Source organism: Gadus macrocephalus, chromosome 2 (assembly GCF_031168955.1).
Source record: "Gadus macrocephalus chromosome 2, ASM3116895v1".
Taxonomy (NCBI): domain Eukaryota; kingdom Metazoa; phylum Chordata; class Actinopteri; order Gadiformes; family Gadidae; genus Gadus; species Gadus macrocephalus.
In genome coordinates, this window is record NC_082383.1 from 15,729,081 (window position 1) to 15,751,653 (window position 22,573).

Consider the following 22,573-nt stretch of genomic DNA (forward strand, 5'->3'; position numbering starts at 1 on the left):
GGGCGGTAGTTCTCTGGTTCTGCCTTGCTATCTTTCTTGTGTATCGGGATGATGTATTGTTTCTTTAGGGACTCCGGTATCATCCCTTTGGCGAAAGAGCGCTGCCACAGCATGTGGATTGGGCCACAGATGTGCTGCTTACATGCTTTCAGAATGCTTGCAGGTATGCATTCGTGGGAGGTAGACGAGTAGGTACCAATCTCGTTGATTGCTTTGATGATATCGTCAGTGCGAAACACCAGGTCCGAGATGCTGCAACTCGGTGGTGTTAGTTGCTCCGTGGTGTCTTTGAGGTTTGGGTTAGAGGGATCGCTGAATACTGAGACGTATTGTCGCTGCAGAATATCAGCCATAACCTTTGGGTTGTTCTCCAGGTCGTTGTTGCTGTTCCTCAGTGGTCCCACGTTGCTCCTCAACTTAGAGTATTTCTTTGCATAGCTGAAAAAGAAACGTGGGTTCGTCTTTACAGTAGCAACAGCTTTGAGCTCTCTTCGATTTAGCTCGCTATGTATCGCGTCCCTGATATCGATGCACAGCAAGCTTATCTCATCCTTGATGTCTTGTATCGCTGGTGAGTTAGGCTGCTTCTCCTCAAGAGCCTTCACTCTGGCCATTAGCTTCCTTCTCTTCCACTTCAGCACTTGCCTTTCTCGGCTCTTAGGTTTCTTCGGTCCGCAACTTGATGGAGGGAAGAGTTTACGTTTGGGGCAGTGTTTGAGAGCCATTTGTAGCACGGTGAGTCGTAGTAGGTCCATGAATTGGGTGCCATCGTCGTCTTCCTCCTGATGACAGAGCTCTGCTAGCTCCTGCCAGTTAACCGTCCTCGTTCATCTTCTCGAAGTCACCCTCGTAGTGGTTGATGGAACGGAAGGAGAACGGATCTTCTGGTAATGCGGCCCCCTGGCCTTGTCTGGTTGGTCTCCAATCGAAGCCTGTGGTAACTGTCACAATGTCGTGATCGGACTGAGGAGTATCCTCACACTTGACCTCAGTAACATATTGGGGACAGTTTGTGAGTACTTGATCCAAGATGTTACTTTCCCTCGTTGGCTTGTCGACGACCTGGGTCAGGAAGTTGGTACCCATGAAGTCGAGCAACCTTTGAGCTGGCTCAGTTCCTCGTTGTATCCCTTGGGAATGGTCTGTAGTGTGGGACAGCCAGTCTATTACCGGGAGGTTAAAATCTCCGGTAATGTAGATGTCGTGGTGCTTGGATCTCGTGGTAATATCCAAGTATTGTTGTACATCGCCGAGTAGCTGAGTGAACTTTTCGTCCGTAGCAGTCGGTGGCCTATAGACATTGACGAGAATAGTGTCTATACTGCTCAGTGTACCCATGACTGCCTCGCATGTACCATCGTCATAGGCAGTAACGTTGGATACAGGTAAGCTGTCGTGGACTACTCCACCTCGTTGTATCTTCTCTCTGTCGGATCTCAGAGAGGTGTAGCCATCAATCGCTATCTGACTGTCCGTCACATACGATTTCAACCAGCTCTCTGTAATGCTGATGAAGGGTATGAAGCCACTGCCAGATTCATTCACGGTATCTGTAAGGAATGGTAACTTCCAACGTTGGCAGCTGGTGGCTAGGGGGGAGATCCCCTGGGCATTTAGCAGAATAAAGGTGGAGCATGGGCTTAGTTTATCCACCACGGGTTTGGTATTTGTGGCTGGGGTACTGGATTGTGCAGCTGGTTTGTGACTGCTGCTGTTGTTGTTGGGAACATCGACATTCCCAGGTTTTGTCCTGCTAAGTTTGACATCATGCACTGATGTAAAGAAAGCATGTTCTTCTGCATTTGGTTTTGGGTCCCTTTCAGGTCCTCCACCATGGTCACTAAAAAAGACATCTGTTCACCAACGTTGTCCTTTTTTTGACCCTTAGTGTCTTTCTGCCGGTGGTACATGGGGGTATCCTTGTTATTCCACGGGATGTTTGAACCACAGCTATCTCTCCGCGTTCGTTGAGACTGCTCTGGTTTTAGTATCCCTGGTCTAGGGATATTCGACTGGTCGTCTGCCTCTCGTCTTCGGGTCCCTTTAAGGTGTGTGAGATTGCATTCGGTGTTGGTACAGAACTTTTTACTCACACTGTCTCTGCAAAGTTTGGGGTGGAAGTAGTTACACTTGTTTCCCTTTATGCAACCACCACGTCGGTTGCCGTTTTGTATAAACTTGTTGCAGAGTCTTGGGTGTGGGTTTGGGCAGGGAGCTCCATCCACTCTGACTTTCCCAGACACCCCGTGTGGACAGCAGTGCTTTTTGTAGAGCTCACATACTGGGCGATTTTCTAGGTTTTGTCGGTTGTCGGAAGCTTTGGTATCTCTCCTCTGTGCAATCTTTGGGGCGGACTGTTGGCCGTCAAAGGGTGGCGGATTTACGGTATCGGTATTTGCAGGGACGTCTTCCTTCGCGGCGTTAACTTGCCCTGGCATGTTCCGTCGTGGGCTTTGTCTTTCCTCCGCATTCTCTTCAGCGCCGGTGTCAGCAGTCTCTTCAGCTGAATGGGAATTACTGTTATTGGTATAATTGGTAGGTACCAGCTGGTTCCGTTCTTTGCAGTCGTGGCACAACCACACTAGTCCTGCTGGTGGTTGTCCCTCGAACTTCGTGTCCTGCTGTTGTATTGCAGGGCAGTTGTGCGAACCTTGCCAGCAGATGAAACAGGTGAACATGGGTGTATCGTTCAGCGTGTTCCGGTACTGGAGGGTGCATTCGTCACAGATGGTTGGGAAGCAGGCTTGGATCTTCAGAATGACTCGGTCTACCATTAACTTCTTGTTTCTGTATACTTTGTCGCCAGATGAGGTTCTTGTATTGATCCCGCGGTAGTTAGCACATTTCTCGATCACTGGGACCGTGTATAAGCTATGCGTCATAACAGTCATATTCTTCTTGCGGGTTTCTCCTGGCTTGTAGGCACTGAGCAGTCGTTTGCTGTCAGGGTCAGCGGAATCTAGTAACGCACCTAGTGCGATGTTGCGTTGGGTTTCTTTGTCTGTGTCTTTTGGCATGATGGTGATGATGGGTTCATCCGTGGTTTAGCAGAGAATTGAACTGTACCAGAGCGATGTGTATCGGCTAGCGAGCTAGCAGTGATAGCGTGGATGGTAGCTGCTAGCTGCTGCTAGCTGCTGCTGGAGCCAGGTGGATGCTAGCTGCTAGCTGCTCTGCTGCTCTGCTGCCGGTCACTGAACACTAAACTGTACAAATACAGATCTCATTGGCTGGAGGGTGGTTTGAGATATGCTCTACATGTTCCACTGTTGACAACAATTATCTTTTCTAAATCTTATTTACAATCTTTGCAAGGTTAAATTAAAATCTCATTGTATAACTTAGTTTTTGTTTCTATTTTTACATGGTTTAACTCCAATTGTTACAATTAGGGGTGTATTTTTTTGTTGTTATTATGTATGTTTGGTATCTATCTATCTAACCTATCCTTCCCAGTAATGTGGTTTACTGGTGATGAAAATGGATGAGCTTTGTGAATTTATGTCTAACAGAGTCCTTATGCAGACTCTCTGTTGCCCGTCTTGCCAGATGGTTCATCCTTATCTTACAATATAAAGAGGATGCCATTTTAACCAGAAGATGTACGTGATAGTCGTCAACAGTGGTTTCGAACATGTGGTTGTGCAGCTCTGGGAACAATGTCTTACCAGCACTGTATTCCAGTACTTGAGTGACAATGGCTGATGTTATACCATGTCCCTGGGGAGGTTTGCCGGAAGTTGTTCTCAAAATTCTCTGAAAGCAACGCTCCGTTTCCCTGCAAACAGCAACTATCCCGGCAGATGGTTTTTGCCAAACTTACACGATTCTTCAAGAGAATGAAGGGATGTACGGTTGATGAAGAAAGAGCGTCAGCGCAAGGCATGCAGGTATGCCTTTCCTTTAGCTTTTTGACCACAAAGCCAGCCATGTAGTTGATTGCAGCATCCTTGTAGTCGGACATGGTATCAACATTTGGGCAGAGCTGGTATTCATGGTCAGAAAGCTCCACAAGGTGCATCAAACCTGCGCAAGGTGTTCGCTGCAGCAGGTGTGAGATCCATGATGGTGGTATTATCACGTAGGATGCAGTTGCCTGTTCCTGTCTTGACTTGGGACTTGAAAAGAAGACGCTTGTAGGCAGCTGTAAACTGTCTTGATGTGGGATTGTTGTTGAATCCACCACGTGCTCTCAGACAGGAGAAGAACAGCTCAAGGTGATCTTGGCTCAGCTTGTAGGTGAGGAGGTAACGGCATGGTGCATTTGGAAGGAAAATATTCCATGCACTTGCGCAACTGGCAATAAAGCCAACTACACAAGTTTTTGTGTAGTTGGGGAAGGGCTTTGGACCCCTTCCCCAAAGGGTTCCTGCTATGAAGGACATCGAAGGCGGCATCAATGGTTCTCAGGAACTTCACTGTCTCCTCGCACCCGCTGAACTGTGGAAGATGCAACTGTGTGTTACAGTACTCAAGAGCATCTGCTGCTGAACACCTGAGCTGCAAGCTTCACCTTCATCTTCTGTTTCTCCCACCGTACATGAGCCATTTTTAACTTGTTTCCTAGTCGTAGTCCCTCCATCTCTTGAAGTTTATTCAACTCCTCAATGTATTTCCAACAGATTTCTCCATTTGGAGTTCGGAGTAAACCTCCGTCAGCCAATGTGTTTCTGAGCAGCTTCAACATATGGCAAACATCCAGCAGAACATGGACCAATTGTGTTGGATCAGCAGGATGTGCAAAAGAGGATCTCATGTTATTGACATCCAATGTTGCTCCCAGGGCTCTCAGCATGGAAAAGTGGCATGATGGTCCATCGCACGTCAAGGAGACTGTACAAACTCCGGTGGCATGGAGTCGATGAAGGCATTCCCTGATGATGTTGGCACGCTCTTCACCAGTCATTCCATTAATGAGGAAATAGGCAACAGGGATTTTCCAGGAGTCGTTGATGGCTACAACCATGAGGACCAAGGCATCTTTGGCTGGTGGTACACTGTCATCAACAGTGCCACAGCCAAGGTCCACATATCCATGGAATCTTCCAGCTGCATATTCCACGTGCTTTCGAATGGCCACTTCATCCAACATGAGAGCACACAGGGTCTCCTTTCCTTAAACTTTTCTGTTCTGCACATGACATGGAAGAGCAGAGAAGGCAGGCTTTGTAAAACCGGGATCCGCAGAAATGTGGCTGTACCACGTCCGGATAGTATCAGGATGGGGCATTACAAGGTCAAATACTTTACGCACAAAACTATAAGCTTTGGCGGAATAGAAGTGCAGAGTCATTGCAAATGAACGCAACTCCTCCGACACTTTCGATCTTTTACCTTGCGCCCTTCTGGAGAGCAAGGTCTTATGGACTCCACTGAAGGAGTTCTCCAGCATCTCTGCACAGCCACTAGAAATTAGCAGCTTCTCTTTGAGAGAAGTGATGACCTGAGTTAGGCAGGAAACTTTTATCTTCAATTTCCTACTCTTCTGCTGCACCACTCTAAGTTTTTTTCTAATGGATCCCAGTTTTTTTTCAGCCTGCCTTTTGAAGGATAGAGGAGATTTCACCACTGCATAATGATGCTCAGCACTGGTTGATGCTGTGGCTTCAGAAACATTAACCTGTACCTCAACAGCTTCATCAACAATACCTGTAACCTCTGTGGCTTCCGAAACATTAACCTGTACCTCATCATCAACAACAGCTGCAACACCTAAAAAGACTGAGCAGTAATTGTGTTCTTGATACACATTACTTACCTCTCCCCTTACCTTAGATGGTGATTCAGGCTTGCCGAAAAGGGTGGGGACCGCATGTGGTTTGAGTCTGCGTTTGATGGTGAAGCAGTCCTCTGTGAAATGCTGTACAAATTTGGTACCCACTTCTTGTGGTTCATGTTTTTCACCCACTGGCGGAGCCTTTTCTTCTGTCGGAGCGGGAGCCAGTGGAGAAATTATGTCTATTACCTTCAAGGATATTTCAAAGTTATTGTAAAAAACAATAGGAAGGGATACTATTGTGTACTGAAAAATTATTATCAGTGAAATTTCAAGTTAACACATCCAATATTCACCTACTTTTTTTTTTTAAATACGGCCTCCTCTAAAAAGACACCTGTCTCTTGTTGTGCAAAGCACTTTGAGCTGCATTGTATGTCATGAAAGGTGCTAAATAAATAAAGTTAAGTGTAAGGACAACTCTGCTGCACATTTCATTTCATGTATTTAATCAAATAGTCAGTGGAACAGAAATAAACAAATTCCATTCATATCCGAATAATAACAGAACAATATAATAAAATATAATAAATGTTGTTTGCCCTTTCCATTGCTTTTAAGACACACGTGATGGCATTCTGGTACTCCCCCAATAGTTTGCAATGGCCATTAGTAGGCTATAATATTTAATTTAATCTGTAGGAGTCAGTGTGAACATTAAGGTTATCTTTTTGATCTTCAACGATCCAACAAGTAAAATGTGAGATTGCAACAACAATATAGAATAGTGTGTATATCACAAATTGGTACATCACTTCAATCAAAAGTTTAAAATTGCATCACTAACATGATGGCTAAGGCTAACTTAGCTCTAACTTTAAGCTAATGTTTACTAGTTTACTATTTTTTTAATTATTAATTATTAGTTTAGAAATGATCTTTCACATACCTGTAAAGTGCTATCTTGGATTCCGATCGATTCACGCAGTTGATAGCAACACAACCAGTCATTTTCGCATTAATTGATCGATGACTATCTTCTCAAGTGAGTTTGGTGGAAAGGCCGAAATGTTTGCATGATCATCTATTTATAGAGCGGATCCATCCGCCACTCTCACTGCTAGTTCCATGTGCGCATCGTCGGCTCATCGAAATCGAAAAGGTACATTTTAAAGTTTCTTATGAGTTTTGCATGAAATATATTTCTTAATAGAAATCTATAATGTTAAATAATGTAAAACATTACAGCTCTTCAGAAATATTAAAGTATGCTACCATTGGATGTCTACAGTGGATGTTGTTGCGTACCTTAATCCTTTTTTCTTATATTTATATTGTAGCTATTGCAAATCAAATGGAAAAGACAAGGGCTTGAGTACCAGGGCAACCCCCTATTAAAAGTAAGTATTTAGCTTGACTAAGGAGAATATATTCACAGAACATCATTTTGTATTGTCTGTGTGTCCCCTAATATGACAAATGATTAGAATTGCATGTTTACTAGGGCTGTAACAATACACAAACTCACGTTTCGGTTTGTATCATGATTTTTGACCCACGGTTCGATACATCCCACGATTTTTTTTAAACTTAAAAAGCATTTTATTTAAACAACAATATAACAATTAACTTAATGTAACATTTAATAACAAATAATTTGGAACACTGAACAGATTTGAACAGAAAGAATACTATTGAAGTATAGCTAAATTAATAAATAAATAACCAAAAATTGCAGTTGGAGGATGCTTGCAGGTAGGCAAAACCCTCAACTAGTTTGGTTGGTTTAGTCAAATATCCCATTAGCGCTTCTTATTAGACTATGTAGCTTAAAGGGGTAGTTCGGAATTTTGGACATAGGGCCTGATTTCCAAGTGAGCATATTCTATATCACTGGAGACAGTTTTCAACACATTTCATACAATCCTTCTAGTTGCAGAGTTCGCTCGTGCTAGGCTAGCGCACGTCAACGGGCAATGCTAGCCTGCTATTAAAAACAGTCTTACCCACTCCACAGTACACCCGAGGTAAATCAATTATAACGACAGACTATAAATCTAAATGTCTGTTTATAGAATAATGTTAGAAATAAAACCAACCTTGCATTGCATTGCATTTTGAGGGAATTGCGGGGTCTCAGCAGCAGTGTTTATATTCCTGTACGTAGGCTACGGCAGCGGCGGACTGATACCTAGGTTACCTGCCGCTGTCATTGCTACAAACGCAGAGTACAGTGAACGAAGGAATTCTATAAGCGTATTCAATTAACAAGATATGCCCACGTTTGGAGGAGTTAGCGATGCATCTGCTTTTGAAGACGATTATGAGGAATTTGTTGTATCCAACGAACCGTACATGTACGAGCCGGTGTTTTGATGTCCAAGCCAGCAGCAACAAGCCACAGTTGAGTCCTTTCTGGATCTCGCACTGGAAATTGGTGGAAACTTTGTAGTGCCCATCTGTACCGTTTATTTCTACAATTTCTAAAAGCACACTGAACCATCATGTTGCCTAGTCGTTCAATTGCGCTTCTGTCCCACGCTTCTCTGTTTACGTTCTTCTGTCGTGATTCGGTTACAAACCTAACCAGCGCATAGTAAAATTCCGCTTCTGCTGAGAAAGTAGTCCCTCGATGATTCATGCGATGCAAGGTTAGTTTTATTTCTAACATTATTCTATCAACACAGACATTTAAATCTATAGTCTGGCGTTATAATTGATTTACCTCGGGTGTACTGTGGAGTGGGTAAGACTGTTTTTAATAGCAGGCTAGCATTGCCCGTTGCCGTGCGCTAGCCTAGCACGAGCGAACTCTGCAACTAGAAGGACTGAATGAAATGTGTTGAAAACTGTCTCCAGTGATATAGAATACCAATGCTCATTTGGGAATCAGGCCCTATGTCCAAAATTCCGAACTACCCCTTTAAATAATGAGGCCGTATAGAATGCAACATGTTTAATATCCTAACTTTCAATAGATGAGAAAAAACATGAACGTCTAACACGAACGTCGCAATAACGAGGCATAGTGTTACGAGTAGCGTAGGCCTATGTGTGCGCGAGAATGGCAGTGTGCGTGTGTGTGTGTGTGTGTGTGTGTGTGTGTGTGTGTGTGTGTGTGTGTGTGTGTGTGTGTGTGTGTGTGTGTGTGTGTGTGTGTGTGTGTGTGTGTGTGTGTGTGAGTGACGTCAGCGAGTGAGTGGACGAGCGAGGAGAGCGAGCGGTAGCGTGTGCGTCTAGTGAAGAGGCGAACGAGTCCGGTAGAATAAAGTACCCATCCTGTCAATAATCGGTGGCCGCTTCATTCCGACCTATAAGCAGACAAACTGCCGGTCAAATCACACAAAACAATCGAGACAGGGATCACAAAGGCAATTTTTTTCGTGCTTGGCCCACTCTGGATAAATGTCGTTGATATCGCATATGAGGACTTCGACGGCTGTGGAGAAATGCAATCCTCCGTAGCCACGGAGAGCTGTCATCACAGAGAGGGCATCTCGTCGCATAATTACGGCATCGATAAGAGGGGGCGGTGTCAGCAGACTATTATTTAGACAAATTATTAGCGAATTTCAATCGGACAATTTGACCGATTGGAGAGTTAGAAGGGGCGTATCGCACTTCTGCCTTCTCACACCGCGAGACAGGTTCGTGGCTCTGAGTGTCACGATTTCGGTTTCGATACGCGTATCGTTACAGCCCTAATGTTTACTGAATTCATATGACATAAGCTAATGACTGTATGAATAGGATATATTAAGCTATATTGTTCTATAAATTAACAGTCCCCTCACTCTGTATTTACATGTATAGTAATCTGTGTTTTGTAATCTTTAGGGCCAGAAGTGTGGATTATCGGGGACAGCTACGTCCGCCGTGGAGAGGAGAGAGCCAGGGAAACCTGTGGCCCCCACCTTGGCCTAGAGGCCAGGGTCAGTTGGTTTGGCTGGGGCGGGCTGAGATGGAAGACCCTCATCCCTTTCTTCCTGCAGTCCCTGAGAGGAAGAACAGCCCCGGATGTCCTGCTCATCCACTGTGGCGGCAACGACCTCGGACGCCTGGAGGGAGTTGAGGTTGTTGCCGCAATGAAGCAGGACCTGCAGTACCTCCACCGGCAGTTCCCAGCAATGCAGATCGTCTACTCTAACATCAACGAGGAAGCTAAATCACCCTAGGAAATGGGTGAACAGTGTGATGAACGCATTTGTTAGTGTAGAGCTAGGAGGCAACAGCGTAGAGCATCATGGAATAAGGTTAAACTGCTGTGGTTTATACTTAAAAGACAAGGTTCATTTCACCAATAGGGGAAATTAAATTTTTTTAAAAAGCATTTCACAGTCTCTTAAAGCGATAATCCAGAGTGGGTGAGACTGACACTTTTAGGGCCAATGCCTTCAGCCTTCTCCAATCTGAATTGTAATTTCAACAGTTTTCAATACTGTCAAATATAATCCAGGTCCTTAATCTTTATTCGATGATGCTCTTCTCTGCGTATTTGATAAATCAGTAATTATAACGTTTTTGGTAATCATTTGTGTTTATCACACTGTTCATTCATTTCACTGTTCTTCCTCTCATTCCTTTCCTTACTTCTTCTTAACCTGTCTTTGTTTCCCCTTCCACACTTCTGCCCCAGCCAAACAGCCAAAAAAAAAGAAAAATAAAGTGTTTTGTTAAAATTTGGGGTGGGGGGGTCTTGTAATAAAAGCTTTTTTTATTGTAACACTCGGTTCAAATCCTATTTCTTACACATGCAGCCATTTGGACACCATTCTTTGATAGCTGATAACCAAGGTACACACTGTAATACTATAATCAAGAGGACAGACAGGCAGTTCAAATAAAAAGAGATAGAACTTTATTGATCTGGAAACTTCATAAATATGTAAGATTGCCCCAAATAATACCATGGTAACATAGTAAACGTATGTAGGCCTAGAGAAATACAGTTCAATGTTATTGCTTAAGAAACAGATTCCTTCCAACTAACTATTTACGAAAAATGCAATCAATAATTTATATAAAAGTAAATGTTTACATATCGACCAGCAACGAAGTTGGAGTAGCCTACTCAAATAATGAATTGTAATACACCAACATTGTTAGGTTGAATCCCATTACTTGGCTCGCTTCAAAATCTCAGCCCTAACCCTCGCTGTTGCGCGTTCACGCGCCGTGGAGCCATGTCCCAATACCAGTTTAAAGGTAGCTTAAGGGGTAGGGGGAGGGCTAACATCCCCTCAAAATTGAGATTTTCGATGGGCACCCTCAAAGCGCTTCAGTTCTGACTTGCTCCCACAATACCTTGCGAGGAAACGGAAAATCAAGAAATATCCTAGACAAGATGGAGGGCGAAAAGATGCGACAGGATTGGAAAAACACAAATTTAAGTGTTTTCTCTGTAATTAACTAGTAATTATTTTATTAATTATACTCTGCAGCCCGGCCGCGGGCTTCGAAGTCCGGCCGCGGACTCTCGGAAGATCGCGAAAGTCTGTGGCCGACTTTCGCGGAAGATCGCGAAAGTCCGCGGCCGACTTTCGCGGGCCGCCCGACCCCGGTTCTCGGCCGGGCTGCAGACCGGGCTGCATACGACCGGGCTGGATATCATGTCGTATGATATCCAGATCTTCCATGTTCTAGTGACTCCAGGTTAAAAATAAGCTTTATACTAATATATTATATTATATTAGTAATATTCTATAAGTAATATTATATATACTAATATATTATATTATATTAGTAATATTCTATAAGTATTATTATACTAATATATTATATTATATTAGTAATATTACATGGTTAATCAATGTATTTTTTGGCAGTACTATATTGTGTACATAGCTATTATATATTGTACATAACATATGGCCATATCAACCAGTTCTGGCATATAATTCCTATTTCCTTCTTATTCGTTTTCTTTCAGGACTTCGTTGAGTCCACTGCCACCAGCCCCCCCCCACCTCTCCCTCATGCTCCTCCACCCCAGGCACCTTTTCCACCACCCCAGACACCCCTTCCAAGAGGAGAGTGCCAGGGGGCAGGCGAGGCATGAGGAGAGCAAGGCAAAGTTGGCGGAATGGTGGAGAAGATGTGATTCTCCACCATTCTCTCAAAAGCTGAGAGAGAGTGTGTGTATTTTTAGGTGTGCCTGTGTGTGTATTTTTTAGATGCGTGTGTGTGTATTTTTAGATGTGTGGTTCAGTGTTTCTTATTTAAATAAAGTGTTTCTTCTAAAGTGTTCTTGTTCATAACCGATTATTATCTAAGGGTGCACTCACACTAGGCCATCTGGCCGTGGCCGTTTTAGCACCTAACCGTGCTCAAATCTGCCAGTGTGAGTGTGGCCAGTCTGGCCAGGCCGGGCCAATTTGGCCACTTGGGAGAGGTGTGCTGCTACGGCACGGGCCGTTACGGTACAGATGCTAATGAGCCGACACGCGCTACGCAACCTGAGCTGGATGACGTATAGTCAATGCGACGACCACGGACATAATAAAGGCGACGAGCCTTCTTTCCCATTAAACGGTAAACATCGCGTCAAGCGGTTCAACTGTTGGTGTGTTCTCTGTGTTGTTGTCCATTGTTGTTAAAACTCTGACTGGCGGCAGACTTTATTATGGTCCATGCAGCGGACGCTTGGTGATGACGTGTTACGACGTGATGACGTATGTACAAGAGCCTTCCGTGGCCAGGCCACAGCTGCGACGGCCAACGGCCACGGCCAGATGGCCTAGTGTGAGTGCAGGCCAGAGAACAATGGGGCCATTTGAGCACGGTTAGGTGTGAAAACGGCCAACGGCCACGGCCAGATGGCCTAGTGTGAGTGCACCCTAATACCACCTTTAATGTAGCTAAGTGACATTAAAAATAAAGGTATATTACGAGGGACAAATCGTATTATTTTTTTTTTCAACACTTTATTTAAACATGCCAATTACAAAATATAAATACCATTTCAGGTTAAACATCTTTACAATGGGTCTTGCTCGTTGCCCGAGACAATGGCAGCCAGTCTGTCTCTTGTAACATTACCAGGGGTCTGGTTATCCAACCCAGTCGCCAAGAAAAAACGTCAGTGGTGTACGTTTCCATGAACACTGGATACGTAGCATTTCAACGTAAAAAATAGCGTGTTATACCTACAATATCCACGTGTGCCGCTGTGGAGGCGGGTTTCGGGGTTTGGGTTTCACGGCTTTCGCGGCAAATTGTGGACACGATTGTTTAGGGGGGGGGGGGGGGGGGGAGACTGTTGATGACCGGGGAGGGGGGGGGGGGAGAGACACGTTTGTTGAGGGGGGACGACGACACACGATTGTAGGGGGGGGGGACACGTTAGTTGAAGGGGGGGGGGGGGGGGGGGGGACACGTTTGTTGAGGGGGGGGGGAGACACGTTTGTAGGGGGGGGGGCACGCTCGACAACGAGAGTTGGTTTTTATTGAACGCTCGACAACGAGAGTTGGTTTTTATTGAACGAGACTTCAACACGGAACAGCTGCGCGAAACGATGGTCACGTCACTCTCGGTGACGGTGTCGACAATAATGAACACACGAACAATGTTAATAGAACAACACACAACCACATAACATCCCGAACCCATTAACCCCACTTAATCCTAACAACAAAACAAGTTAACAAAAGCCCCATTTGTCAACTGAGAACCCCAATTCCCAGAATCCCCCGCGGCTCCGGAACACGGCGTAGCTTATATTAATCTTTATTATCTGAATGGGAAATGCAATATTTTAGGACAGATACACCATTAAACGCGTTTCTAATGACATTTCTAGCGAGAAATGTACATTTTCCTTACATAATCTTCAGTCAGTGAATGTGTATGATCTTTATTAATCTTTATTATCTGAATGGGAAATGAAATATTTTAGGACCGATTCACCGTTAAACGTGTTTCTAATAACATTTCTAGCGAGAAATATACTTTTTAATTGCATAATCTTCAGTCAGTGATTGTGTCTGATCTTTAGTTTTATAGTTATTAGGAGTTGATCGGCTCGCTCGCATGTTTCAACGACGTCAGGTTGCTTTCGCTAAACTAGCAGCTCACATGCTTCCTGCGTTTGTGTTATTAAACTGTTACTTTATGTAACTTTTAATGATATCATCTTGTTAGAAACACGTATATCTGAGAGCCAACCCAGTCGCCAAAATCATACCTACGTTGACAGTTTACGTTTCGTGAACACTGGATTACGTCGCATTTCAACATAAAATAGCGTGTTATACACACACACACACGCACGCACATGCACAGACACACACACACACACACACACACACACACACACACACACACACACACACACACACAAGCACACGCACACGCACGCACGCACACACACACACACACACACACACACGCACACGGTGCATTTCGCTGCTAAAACCACAACAAAAAAATATTCCCTCAAATATTATTACTTTCAAAACGTTGGCCAAAATGGCCAATAATATCATTTTTTTTGGGATGCTTCTAGGACATTTTGGGTGGATTTTGAACGGTATGTGGGGGGCACGTTTTTTGCAGGACCTGGCAACCCTGCGCTGTTGCCCGAGATCTGGATCCACCCCGGCGTGGTGCCGTCTCCTTTTGACCTTTTGACCCCAGACTTCTGGGGGAATAGCTGAATCAATTCATTAGTCAATCAGAAGCATGTAAATATCTTTCCGGTGGCGTAAGAGGACAAACAAGGTATCCTTCAACATCTACGCTTCCAGGCGATTGCAACGGTGCCACACATGAGCATATTCGAACATGTTTAATGGTAGCAATTAGCTGTCGAAATTGGAGGCCTTAATCAATACTGAGCAGCTATTGATTTGCATCCCGATAAAGATTTGTCACAAATGACACGTTATTTAGCATCTACCCGTTGAGCTGAGTCCAATGACACCAAGAACGACACTCTAGCTAATGGTAACATGTATTTTACATGGTACACCTAGGTCTAGGACATGATCTCGGTGTAGCAAGAGGCCGAGCTTGATCTCATTGGACTCAGCTTAACGTGTAGAAGCTAATTAACATGTAATTTGTCAAAAATCTCCATCGGGAAGCAAATCTATAGCTGGTCATTATTGATAAAGGCCTCCAAAATCGACAGCTAATTACTACCCCGAAACATATTCAAATATGATCATGTGTGGCACTGTTGCAATCGTCTCGAAACGTAGATGTCAAAGGACACCTTGTTTGCTCTGCTGCACCACCGGGAAGATATTTTCATACTTCTAATGGATTGATTCATATTTTAAGGTTCTCGGAGTGAGACTTTAAGTGGCTGCAGCAGAAGTGTTGAGAAGAAAGATGATATCAAGAGATTTATAGAATATTCCCATTCACATTATGATTCTTCGTCGTAACATCCGACCAAACATCCTTTACATTCACAGAGCGAAGATTAGGAAAGTCCAGGCTCAGCAAGTGCTCCATCTCGTTGCACCTGCACCCAGCGGCTCGCTTGCAAGATTTTGGCCTGAAGTTCTTCCCAGACCTGTACCCTAACAGTCCAATATGCATATCTGAGAATCAGGCCTCTCTTCAATAATGACAAAATGTAATGAGAGAAATACAGATTCACTTTTTGTTATCTCATAAGCGGCGTGGTGCCGGCTCCTTTTGACCTTTTGACCCCAGACTTCAAAGACGTGGCCACAGGCCAGCGGTGTCTACACACATTAAGCCACAAATGTACACCTCCATCCCGCAAAAAATGGGGCCTAGAAACTAACCTCTGTCTTATGTACATTGACTGTACCGTTGGAGGTCACGCCCCTTTTCCAGCCTTTTCGAGATAGCTAGGGATGCTAAAATGTTGACACACATTTCCCGGGGCCCCGAGAACGACATATGCAAGATTTGTAGTTCTAGCCCATAAAGAAAAAAAGTTTTCCCAAATGGACTGTCATTTGGACAAAGCCCCTTCAGAAGTGTTGCCTGCGAGACCTAATGGTTCAGAATGTGGTGGAAAAAAAGTTTTTGAGATAGGAAGGTCCTACCGCCCTGAAATTTGAATACCATATTCTAGGGCCTTACTGGGACCCCCGCACCGAAACTTGGCCCGGTCGGACCCCGAGGGCAGGAAGGGGGGGCCTGCCCTTGGGGTCTGACCGCGCCAAGTCTCGGGCAGGAAGGGCCCCCCCTTCCTGCCCTCGGGGTCCGACCGGGCCAAGTTTCGGTGCGGAGGTCCCAGTTAGGCCCTAGAATAAGGTATTAAAATTTCAGGGCGGTAGGACCTTCCTATCTCAAAAACTGTTTTTCCACCACATTCTGAACCATTAGGTCTTGCAGGCTACACTTCTGAGGGGCTTTGTCCAAATGACACTCCATTTGGGAAAACTTTTTTATCTCTAAGGGCTAGAACTCCAAATCTCGGATATGTCGTACACGGGGCCCCGGGAAATGTGTGTAAACATTTTAGCATCCCTAGCTGTCTTGAAAAGGTCGGCAAAGGGGCGTGACCTCCAACAGTACAGTAAATGTACATAAGACAGAGGTTAGTTTCTAGTCCCCATTTTTTGTGGGATGGAGGTGTACATTTGTGGCTAAAGGTGTGTAGACACAGCTGGCCTGTGGCCACGTTTTTGAAGTCGGGGGTCAAAAGGTCAAAAGGAGCCGGCACCACGCCGCTTATGAGATAACAAAAAGTTAATGTGTATTTCTCTCATAACTTTTTGTCATTATTAAAGAGAGGCCTGATTCTCAGATATGCATGTTGGATGGCTAGGGTGTTGGTCTGGGAAGAACTTCAGGCCAAAATATTGCAAGCGAGCCGCTGGGTGCAGGTGCAACGAGATGGAGCACTTGCTGAGCCTGGACTTTCATAATCTTCGCTCTGTGAATGTAAAGGATGTTTGGTCGGATGTTACGACGAAGAATCATAATGTGAATGGGAATATTCTATAAATCTCTTGATATCATCTTTCGTCTCAACACTTCTGCTGCAGCCACTTAAAGTCTCACTCCGAGAACCTAAAAATATGAATCAATCCATTAGAAGTATGAAAATATCTTCCCGGTGGTGCAACAGAGCAAACAAGGTGTCCTTTGACATCAACGTTTCGAGACGATTGCAACAGTGCCACACATGATCATATTTGAATATGTTTCGGGGTAGTAATTAGCTGTCGATTTTGGAGGCCTTTATCAATAATGACCAGCTATAGATTTGCTTCCCGATGGAGATTTTTGACAAATTACATGTTAATTAGCATCTACACGTTAAGCTGAGTCCAATGAGATCAAGCTCGGCCTCTTGCTACACCGAGATCATGTTCTAGACCTAGGTGTACCATGTAAAATACATGTTACCATTAGCTAGAGTGTCGTTCTTGGTGTCATTGGACTCAGCTCAACGTGTAGATGCTAAATAACATGTCATTTGTGACAAATCTTTATCGGGAAGCAAATCAATAGCTGCTCAGTATTGATTAAGGCCTCCAATTTCGACAGCTAATTACTACCATTAAACATGTTCGAATATGCTCATGTGTGGCACCGTTGCAATCGCCTGGAAGCGTAGATGTTGAAGGACACCTTGTTCGTCCTCTTACGCCACCGGAAAGATATTTACATGCTTCTGATTGACTAATGAATTGATTCAGCTATTCCCCCAGAAGTCTGGGGTCAAAAGGTCAAAAGGAGACGGCACCACGCCGGGGTGGATCCAGATCTCGGGCAACAGCGCAGGGTTGCCAGGTCCTGCAAAAAACGTGCCCCCCACATACCGTTCAAAATCCACCCAAAATGTCCTAGAAGCATCCCAAAAAAAAATGATATTATTGGCCATTTTGGCCAACGTTTTGAAAGTAATAATATTTGAGGGAATATTTTTTTGTTGTTGTTTTAGCAGCGAAATGCACCGTGTGCGTGTGTGCGTGTGTGTGTGTGTGTGTGTGTGTGTGTGTGTGTGTGTGTGTGTGTGTGTGTGTGTGTGTCTGTGTCTGTGTGTCTGTGCGTGCGTGTGTGTGCTTGTGTGTGTGCATGTGCGTGCGTGTGTGTGTGTGTATAACACGCTATTTTATGTTGAAATGCGACGTAATCCAGTGTTCACGAAACGTACACTGTCAACGTAGGTATGATTTTGGCGACTGGGTTGGCTCTCAGATATACGTGTTTCTAACAAGATGATATCATTAAAAGTTACATAAAGTAACAGTTTAATAACACAAATGCAGGAAGCACGTGAGCTGCTAGTTTAGCGAAAGCAACCTGACGTCGTTGAAACATGCGAGCGAGCCGATCAACTCCTAATAACTATAAAACTAAAGATCAGACACAATCACTGACTGAAGATTATGCAATTAAAAAGTATATTTCTCGCTAGAAATGTTATTAGAAACACGTTTAACGGTGAATCGGTCCTAAAATATTGCATTTCCCATTCAGATAATAAAGATTAATAAAGATCATATACATTCACTGACTGAAGATTATGTAAGGAAAATGTACATTTCTCGCTAGAAATGTCATTAGAAACGCGTTTAATGGTGTATCTGTCCTAAAATATTGCATTTCCCATTCAGATAATAAAAATTAATATAAGCTACGCCGTGTTCCGGAGCCGCGGGGGATTCTGGGAATTGGGGTTCTCAGTTGACAAATGGGGCTTTTGTTAACTTGTTTTGTTGTTAGGATTAAGTGGGGTTAATGGGTTCGGGATGTTATGTGGTTGTGTGTTGTTCTATTAACATTGTTCGTGTGTTCATTATTGTCGACACCGTCACCGAGAGTGACGTGACCATCGTTTCGCGCAGCTGTTCCGTGTTGAAGTCTCGTTCAATAAAAACCAACTCTCGTTGTCGAGCGTTCAATAAAAACCAACTCTCGTTGTCGAGCGTGCCCCCCCCCCTACAAACGTGTCTCCCCCCCCCCCTCAACAAACGTGTCCCCCCCCCCCCCCCCTTCAACTAACGTGTCCCCCCCCCCTACAATCGTGTGTCGTCGTCCCCCCTCAACAAACGTGTCTCTCCCCCCCCCCCCCCTCCCCGGTCATCAACAGTCTCCCCCCCCCCCCCCTAAACAATCGTGTCCACAATTTGCCGCGAAAGCCGTGAAACCCAAACCCCGAAACCCGCCTCCACAGCGGCACACGTGGATATTGTAGGTATAACACACTATTTTTTACGTTGAAATGCTACGTATCCAGTGTTCATGGAAACGTACACCACTGACGTTTTTTCTTGGCGACTGGGTTGGGTTATCTGCTAGGGGGCACGGGGAGGCCATGATGACGTCACAGGGTAGGGTTGTCCCATTTGGTAGGGGATCGGTTAGGGGTAGCAATGAGGGGTAGCAATGAGCATGAGCAATGAGGGTTAGGGTTGAGATGTAGGGTTGAGACAGTGAGCAAAGAAACGGGATTGGGCCTTAACTGTCATACATAGCTAACCCTAACCCTGTCATACATAGCTAAACAAGCAAATGAAAATGAAATACATACCAACGCAACTGAAATGTTAATATAGACAATTAACAATATTATGAAAATTACGTTGGTCTCCCATAATCATTCAGGTAATCAATACGTCCGTGCCTGTTACAGCTATTTCAATGATATGTGTGGTATATATCCATGTTCAACGCCGTTCATGTTAAGTAAAAGGACAAATCTCGGACTTCGGAAGTTAATGAAGTTAATGGAAGTTAATTCGGAATTTAATTCGGAATTTAATTTAATTCGGAAGTTAATGGAGCCGTGCACTTCAAAATAGGTCCATAGCACGGAGCCGTTTGTTTCAGTACGACTCCTTTCAGCTGCCCACCCAGCAAAAAATAAATACATGAAACTGCTAATAAAACGCTTGAGGAGGCTTTTGAAACAACACATTCTCACTCCGAGCGCGTCGATTTCTGACGAACGGTCAGTGACTTTTGCTTCAGTTTCTGACGCAAAAGGGTACCCTTGCGCTGCTTTTTTAGACGCATGGGGTTTTCAACTAGTTACAATGTAACCCTTTGACGGGGGACCCGATGGCTGCACATAGAGACGCTATGAGCATTCATATCCCATTGGCTAACGGAGGACCTTGCGCTTCTTTTTTCGACGCAGGGGGTTCTCCACTCATTACAATATAATCCCTCCGCGGCAATATATGAAGCTATGAGCATTCATCCCATTGGCCAACGGAAGAGCCGATGGCTGCACATAGAGACGCTATGAGCATTCATCCCATTGGCTAACGGAGGACCTTGCGCTTCTTTTTTCGACGCAGGGGGTTTTCCACTCATTGCAATGTAATCCCTCCACGGCAATATATGAAGCTATGAGCATTCATCCCATTGGCTAACGGCAGAGCCGATGGCTGCACATAGAGACGCTATGAGCATTCATCCCATTGGCTAACGGAGGACCTTGCGCTTCTTTTTTCGACGCAGGGGGTTTTCCACTCATTACAATGTAATCCCTCCACGGCAATATATGAAGCTATGAGCATTCATCCCATTGGCTAACGGCAGAGCCGATGGCTGCACATAGAGACGCTAAATCCCAGGATGCATTTCGCACTCGCAGCAGGACGATGGCGGACAATATGGAGAAGACGCACAACTGTTGCTTAAGTTAATGTTAACTTATATATATTTACATAATATACAATATAATAATAATAATATATAAATATATATATATAAAGTCGTGTTTGTATAGCTTATACACATGACTGGACTCGCATATCTTTTAAATTTTTATTCATTCAGAATATTTACATACTATTTGAAAATGAAAGGCTGGGATTTTGTTTTATATCATTTGTTTATATTGTTCAGTAGTAGTATGCCTAAATGAGGCCGTAGTACAGTTAACGGACGAGCAGAGGTGGTGACGTCATCGAGTCCGCTGCTGTTCCAATCGCAGGTACGTACTCGCGTGCTCGCAAGTCTGTGCTTGAAGTACGGACTTGCCAAGTACGTGCTTGCAAGTCATCGAGTCCGTAGTACGCGTGCTAGGAATTGAGAAACGGCCAGAGTGCAGAAAGAAAAGCTCATCTGCGCACGAACTCCAGAAATGCTTGAGAAAATGTAACCTGTGTGGACGTTACCGCATTACTTGGTCCATAAAATACGGATTCTCTATTAGATACATGTAAATATCTCCAAACTCCACGTCTGGTCGAGACTTTGCCAACTTCAAAGCAATGAACACATCAGCAGGTTCTGTATATGGATCACAAGTTCCGAGTATGTTTATCTTTTCTTGATATCTAATTTGAACATTTATGGTCTAAATCGTTGATTGATTGCAGTATTGGAAATCTGCAAGGCTGCAATTCCCCTTGCTGGCCGCTGTTCGTCGCCATTCTGTCGGCGCCTGCTGCCCTCCAGGTAGCCATGGCAGTCACGTGACTGCAAAGTATATAAGCTCCCCCACGATTCGCGCCAGTTGCAGTGTTCCCTTCCCTCTGAGAATCAGGTACGTGTCTTGTTCAATAGAGAAAATATTACAAATCTAAGCCACAATGATGAATGAATAGAATCGGCCTAAATGTTGTCAGCACCTTTTTAGAATTGCGGTTTCATCTGACTTAACCACTTAATCGTCAAATCTCGCCGGCGGGTGAGTTTTAGTTACATCACCCCTTCCCCCCAACATACTGGGTCAATTCATAATACATCATAAGGTTGAGTCATATAGTCATGTCAGACACCGTTTGAAAGCTTAGATTCTCAGGAATTTCAACCAATGTCAACCATTCGGTGGAATAATTATGTTTACCGAATATAGATCAAATGTATCCTAGTGTCTTGGGTCAAAATGGCTGCCTTCACCCTCCCCCTCTCTTGGTGCATTCTTAACTTATCGTAGTTGTTGATATCCTTAGCAATGAGGTTTTTTATACCAAAAAAAATAATGGCTTAAGCACTGTGTTTTAGCATTTTTTTTCAAAATTGCATAGGCGGAATAGCTAAAACTGAGATTTTTGGGTGATTATGCCTTCATTTGAAACCAAGATCATGCTTCTGCATGTTTGGGATCATGTGTAGTAAACCTTTTATTTAAAGTATGCTTTTTGGGTAGCCAAAGGTCTTTTTTGGAGTCTCCAAAAGGACCCTGACCAAAACGAATTGACATATGGGTAGTGGGTGCTACACATTGGTGGTGGTTAGTGAGGTCCCCCCTTCACTGTAGGCGTCTTTGAGTGTTATTAATTATTATTATTCTTCATGTTTAATTAACCTCGTTTTATCTTTTATTCCTAGTCTGTTTTACATAGTTTTGAATGATGACTATATGCTCTGTAAGGTGACCTTGGGTGTCTTGAAAGGCGCCTCTAAATTAAATGTATTATTATTATTATAATTATTATTATTATATCCTTGCATAAAAGGAGCTGGAGACTTATTTTTTGCTTTGCTGTTCTGCTTTTACACACAGCATCACAAGACCTAGGGCTAGTGCTCAGTAGTGTTTCCAAGGGATATGGAGTTACCTAGGGTACTAAAATCAGTTTGGTTGTAGAGGTGTGTGTAACCGGCTGGAAGGAAAAACAATATTGTGGCCTTCCCTGCACTCTCAGTACCTGATGCAGTTATTCTGATGTCATTCAATTCTACAGGTTCTTAGCTTTCCAAAGAGCAAATGCACTGGAATTATAGTTTTGAGTTTATCAATTCTGTTCTGCTCTCTCAACAGGTCCTGCAATTTTTGTCATCCAAACCAATCCCAACCACCCTTTTTCTAAAACCACGACCCAAAGGCACTTTTAAGAGCCACATCTGTCTTGTCAACCTGTCCTTGCAGTGTTGTACTTGTAAGCGTCTGTCTCTCTGTCTGTCTGTCTGTCTGTCTGTCTGTCTGTCTGTCTGTCTGTCTGTCTGTCTGTCTATCTCGC

General features: G+C 44.1%; 1 long non-coding RNA gene across 1 annotated transcript in view; it reads left to right on the top strand.

Moving 5' to 3' along the window:
* The window catches only part of LOC132473226 (uncharacterized), a 110,583-nt gene extending 100,144 nt beyond the window's left edge, over positions 1-10,439 (top strand). The window contains exons 2-4 of the long non-coding RNA XR_009529287.1: positions 6,712-6,878; positions 7,057-7,116; positions 9,554-10,439. This is a non-coding gene — a long non-coding RNA (uncharacterized LOC132473226). The remainder of the gene's footprint in view (positions 1-6,711; positions 6,879-7,056; positions 7,117-9,553) is intronic.
* The last annotated feature ends 12,134 nt before the right edge of the window (positions 10,440-22,573 follow it).